The following is a 6,000-nucleotide window of genomic DNA, read 5'->3' as shown; positions in this document are numbered from 1 at the left end:
TGGTACATAAAAAAATGGATATCTTATAGTTGATGAATTCCTATATTCAATGAAATACTGTCATAAAGGCACCACTGTCATCCCCACTGCACATTCTGCAGTGCATTCTTCCTCCCTCAGAATCCCACTTATAATATATAGAACATAGGGCTATTTAGGGTCGGTGTCACGCCGTCTGTTAAATGTTCACTTCCTTCTTATTTTTTAGATAGCAAACACAAATGAAAGTTCTGATATTTTCTTGTCACCCCAGCCCTGCACACAACCCACTTTGGAGGCCACAGCCCTAAGGTGTGGTGAGAGCCAAGAGCTCAGACTGCACAGAGGAAGAACATCTCAGAAAAAGTTCTCTCATTACCGCCAACAAAGTGACACTTCTCTGTGGCTGTGAAAACCCAGAACACAATTTTTGTCGCACTCATCACAACTTCGGTGCGGAACTCAGCACGCCAACTCAGTCGTCGTGCCGTCTGAGGAGACAGCCTTCACCCTCCGCACTTCACGTGAGGGGAAGCCGATTGCCTTGCTCCAGGAGACAAGGCACAGCCCCCGGCGGCGGCCAGGGGTCGCGGCCCGCTCCTGCCGCAGCGCAGAAACCGCAGGTGCCGGTGGGCCGAGCCTCCCGCTTGTCCTCCGCTTGCCCTCCGCTGCCCCGTGCGGGGTGCCCACCCTCGGGGTCTCCCAGGCGGCTCGGCGGCCCCAGAGGGACGCTGATGCTGGGACGACCCGAGCTGCCTCTGCGAGCGCAACGCATGCGTTCCCGAGCACACCCGGGCCTTGGGGCCCGTGTGCCATCGATGAGCGGTGAGTGAGCAGGGGCTTGGGTGGGGCACGGCCGAGCTCAGGGTCTCAATGCCCAGGCTTCAGTGATTCTTTGCTTCTCCCGGGGAACTTGGGTGGTGGCCTCTCCTCATTAAGGTCCTCGCTCTCTAGGCTCTGATGTTCGCTTGAGGTGCTGGGCTGGTCGGGGTTTGGCTAGACGGAGGGGAGGGGGCGCGCGGGCTGAGTCCCAGACACAGAGTCAGGGGTGGGTGAGGAGGTGAGGGGGGTGCCAGCTGGAAAACGGCAGAGGGCAACCCTTCAGGGTCCAGCCTTGGTCCAGGCCCGTGGGCATGACTAGGGGCTTGAACTGGGACCTCCCCTGAGATCCTAAGGAGCGGGCTTACCCTTCTTGCACCAGGGAGGGGGGCGGAGTGCTCCGCTTTGGGCAGCTGCTTCCTGTGGCCTCTGTGGACGGACCGCAGTACCTGTCCCGCCGGTCACTCGCGGAGCGCTCTGGGGCGAGCGGCCGGCCAGCCTCAGTTTGTTCATCTGTGAAAAGTCTCTTTCAGGAGTCAAGAAATAAAAGTCTGAATGCGCTCCCACGCGTAATGCTCACCCACGTTTTTGGCCCAAACTTTCAGGGGGGAAAATCTTTTGTTTTAATTGTTTAAATTTAATTTTTTATTTATTTGTATTTAGATACTTGTCTTTTGTATTATAAGGGAATTTTAGCATGTATTTTTTAACATATTATGGTACAAGAAAGTTTATGTAACAAATAATTACAACACAGAAGAACATATACAAGGTATTTCAGGTACTACCCATGTATATCATGCACATACTTATTTCTCCCTCAAAAATTTGGGCAAAAAAGTGCCTATTTTACAATGCAAAATATTGTCTTTTTATTAAAATATTATAGATTAAAGTCTAGATATAGGTCTTTCAATAGTGGCCCAAAAGCATACAAAAAAAACAGTACTCTGGTATGTCTAAAAAACAGGTTGAAATTAGTCTGTATCTTTAAAAAAATTGGATAATTATTACAATCCCCAAGTGGATCCCCAGGTAGATAAAATCTTTGTTGAGCACCTACTATGTACCTGGCATGTTGTCATCCTCTATAACTCTTTAAAAACCCAGTGAAGTGGTTATTAGTATTCTCATTTTACAGATATGGAAAACAACACTTTCACAGAAATAGTGTTAACAAGTTTCTGGCCCCAGACTCTGTGCTCCTTGCCTTCTTTGCGCCTCAGTCTTAACATTATAGCCACCCCCACTTGGACAAACACTGGGTTCTCGTTTCCCTTTAACAAGGAATGGTGTAGTGTCCTAACTCTCTGCCCCACATATAACTGGAAGGACCTTAGTGTCTGTGAGCTGATACTCTCCTCCTCATTTTAATGTGAAATCCTCAATTCATTACTATCACTTTGTTAGTCATAAAAGGCTCTGAAAGCCTTTTTAAAATCTTTTGTCATGTTTCTTGAATATTACGATGTTTACATAAGATGGTAAGTCCCCAAATTTTGGTAAGCTCTGAATCTTTGTGTATTGGAATGAGTTCCAGTGTGAAAAAAATTCTAAAGTACATGTAAGATTTTTGTGGGAGTAGAATCCTCTAAGTACAGTAGATGTTACACATCATTTGTCAGTTGTGGACTTATTTTTTTTAGTATTGCACTTGCATTGTTCTATAGCCAATTATTTGTCATCTTTGTAATGACACAGCAGTGCTCTGAACTTTTATATGTAAATTTATTTAGACTAACCAGTAAAGAAATCCAAACACTAACCCCCCTGCCATTCCCATCCCCCAAAAAGGAAGCCAAATCCCAAAGAAGCCTTGTCAAATATCCTTTGTTCTGGGAACCTTTGGTGTTCTTTGCTAATGGTAACAATGGTGTTTTTTAAAGTACAGCTATGTATTGAACATCTATTATGTTCAGCACATTATGCAGGTCACTGTGGTGAGTATAAAGAAATGTAAGACCCAGTCCCTGTCCTCAAGAAGTTAAAACTATTTGGGGGAAACAATAATTATGAGTACATTTAGTTTTCATAACTGATAGATGGTATAAAGTCACTTATAAAGGAGGTAAGGGATCTAATTTTAATCAAATTCATCTCTCACTGGTGAGCCAGATAAATGGGCAAAGAGGTAAAAAAAAAAGGCTATCTTAATTCTGACAATATCTTTGAAAAGTAAGTGATGTTATCTTTTTTTCCTTTAATAATAGGAGATGATGATATTTATTGAGCTCTTGATATATACATACATGCCAGACACTGGACTAAGAGCCTTTCATTTAAACCCCATAATAATCCTGTGAAGGAGGTGCTATTTTAATTTTCATTTTACAGATAAGGGAGCTCAAGCATGGAAGGTAGTTCTAATGAATCTAATTCTAAATTTCTTCCTCCTCCTTCCCTCTGCCTCCTCCTTCTTATTCTTCTGTATGATCTTGGTCACCTTGCAGATCTCTCCACCTGTGCAATAGAAATACCAATAGTTACTTCTATAGTAGAAGACCAAATATTAACAACTCAATTATGTGCTCTGAATTATGATAAATTGCTAAGTAAATCCTTATAAAAGGTTATTAAGTTAGAATCTTAACTTACATCTCTTTTGCAGGGATGTGCAGAGGAAAAGGGAAACATTAAGTAAAATGTCAGGCAAAGATGCTGAAACACGGAGTTGTTAGTGTAGAGACTTCAGTTGAATTCTTAGTTTACATAAGAGACTTTAGGAACATTGCAGGATGGTGATCACTAGTCTGAGTCCCCACCCCATTCCCACAGTGTGCCTCCAACTATCTGAAGATAATTGTGAAATTCCAGAAAACTCTCAAAACAAGGTAACTGTAATGTACTTTAATATCTTTAATAGTTAAAAGACTCAGGGGTTGATGTTACAAGGTGAAGCAGAACTTGCCAGGATTTCATCATACCCAAGATCCGAGGTTAACCGCCCCCTCAACCCCATGCCATTGTCCATAATTAGAGACGTCAAGATGGAAGATGTACAATGAGAGACCCTTCCAATAAACTAAGGAAGAAACGTTAGTGAAGCAGATTTAATTTTCTTAAGTTCTGATGGGCATTTTTCAAACAAGGAAAAGAGGCTTTGAAATAAGTCACTTGCGATGGTGAGATGGTCACACAGGTAGAAGTGGAGAAAACAGAATGGCAGCCAGGTTCTCTGGCCCCAAACACCATGCTCTTTGCAATTCATCATCCTTCCCAATAGAAGATGGCTTGTTTGATTTATAGCTCTAGAAGAATGCAGAGGGTGAAAATAGAGATGGTTGGATTGTTAAAACTTAATTGAACAATGTCATGAATATTGTACGCTTGTGGAGCTCATCAAAAAAAGAAAAGATGAAACAGCAAACAATATCAGTTGATTTGAAAGTACCTTTTTTCTTCAAGACTCCATCCATGGATCTTCCTTTCCTCCCTTCTTTCCTCCCTTCCTTTTTATTTCTATTTTATTGTTCTATTGTGGGGAGGCTGGTTCAATTTATTAGGCAGTTCACAGTACAAGTGATTCAGGGATCAGGGCTGGATAATCCCTACTGCATTTTAAACATAACTTGTGTACACAAACATTTTGGGAGCCTGTTTACTGTGTCCAGTGTGGTATTTCTGATGTGGAAATAAAGACAAATAGAACTGATAAAAAGAATATTTCAGGAAAAAAACAGAAAGAAGGGAGAAAATCATACGATCTTTGTTAAGAAAAATGATTAAAAGATCATAAATAACAAAAGAAGAAAACTTTGTGACTGAAAATAAAAAAAGTACCAAAACTTCAGAGTCAACTGAATTTGGGCAAGAGAAGAAAAATTCTCCATGGTAAAATTAGAAGTACTAATGCTTACCACTGAGAAAATTCAAGAGCGCCTCAGCAGCTGCGTAAGAAAGGAAAACAGGTGTGTGTCCAATTTGGCTTGTGTAAAGGGTGATGGAACTACTGGGTAGAAAGATAATGTAGCAGAGAGGATTGATGTGGTGTTACTTTTTCTTCCCCTTCAAGCCATCTAACATGTTACGAAGGGGCCGCTTTAATTGGGGACTGTCAGGCCACCATTTGTCTATGTTATAGCTTGTTAGGTTTTTCACCAAGTGATAAACTCAGTAGGAGAAAGGGGACAAGCTTCAGTCAGGAGACTGTTCCTTTTCATGACATAGATCAAGAGAAGTCATGGAGCAGAGAAGGTTGACTTGAATGGCTAAATTGCAAGTTAGCTACTTGGTGGATTGGATTTTCCTTTTCCATCCTCATAGTGGAATGGATCGTTAGAGACGGTTACATCTTGTATATGCAGGGATTTTGCTGTTTCATCCTCTTTTGAGGGAGGTGGGTATCAGAAATAATGATTCAAGCTTCTGAAGATTACAAGCATTAGACATTGTAAGAGCTTTACTAGAGGGTATCATAAATATTGTGTGTAACATGCACAGTGCCTGAAACAGATCGACAAACTGCAGCAATACTATTAAGGGTAGTATTAACATTGGCATTATTTTCAGTATTATGCTGCCATTGTTGCAACTGATTAGAAACAGTTTCACATGCTAGAAGTAATGTTGGATTAGAAATCTGGAGACCTATGATCTAATCTGGATTCTGCTAGTAATGTGACCTTTGTCAAATTTCCTCTTTTCTCTAGGCTTCAATTTATCTCTGTAAAATGGGGAAGGTGGGAGAGACAACCTCTGGAGTGTTGTCTTTATACTGGTCTGGCACCTTTAAGACGCATCTGTAAGTAGCTTTCCCAGAAGGGAAGGATTTTGTACTCTGCCTCATTGAGTCAACTGGATAACTAAGGGCAGGCATTTTAAGACAGCCAGCCTTGATGCGCATTCAGAACAATCACTTGGTTGTTCTGCAGTGGACTAGTCTCAGTTGTCAGTGTTGGGAGGGGAAGGTGGCAGCAGGCACATGGTATTTACTAGCAAACCTTTGAGGTTCTTTCTTCCTCTGACATTAAATGATCTGATAGCCAGTGTTAAGAATAAAGAGTGCCTAACATATCATTTTTTACTTTATTTTCTAGTTACTTTACTTTTTTACTTTATTTTGTTATTTTTCCTAACAAAACACACAATTCTAGTACACTGAAAGTAATAAATGATTTTGAAAAGAAATGCAAAAACTGGACTCAGATGGGAAAATGGGTAGTAGCCTAAGTATAGTGCTACTTTGTGCTAGGTATTCTTACA

General features: G+C 41.5%; 1 protein-coding gene across 2 annotated transcripts in view; it reads left to right on the top strand.

Annotated features, from left to right (window-relative positions):
• The first annotated feature begins 487 nt into the window (after positions 1–487).
• IL12RB2 (interleukin 12 receptor subunit beta 2) overlaps positions 488–6,000 on the top strand; it is an 80,581-nt gene continuing 75,068 nt past the window's right edge. Inside the window, exons 1-2 of one of the 2 annotated variants that reach the window (XM_045835445.1) lie at positions 794–804; positions 5,448–5,539. The gene's annotated coding sequence lies outside the window, so the exon portion shown is untranslated. Of the gene's footprint in view, positions 805–5,447; positions 5,540–6,000 lie in introns of both variants that reach the window. The other variant, XM_045835444.1, reaches the window with a different exon arrangement.

This window comes from Phyllostomus hastatus, unplaced genomic scaffold (genome assembly GCF_019186645.2).
Source record: "Phyllostomus hastatus isolate PE091 unplaced genomic scaffold, TTU_PhHast_1.1 phas_contig_209, whole genome shotgun sequence".
Taxonomy (NCBI): domain Eukaryota; kingdom Metazoa; phylum Chordata; class Mammalia; order Chiroptera; family Phyllostomidae; genus Phyllostomus; species Phyllostomus hastatus.
This window is presented reverse-complemented; position numbering and strand designations above follow the sequence as displayed.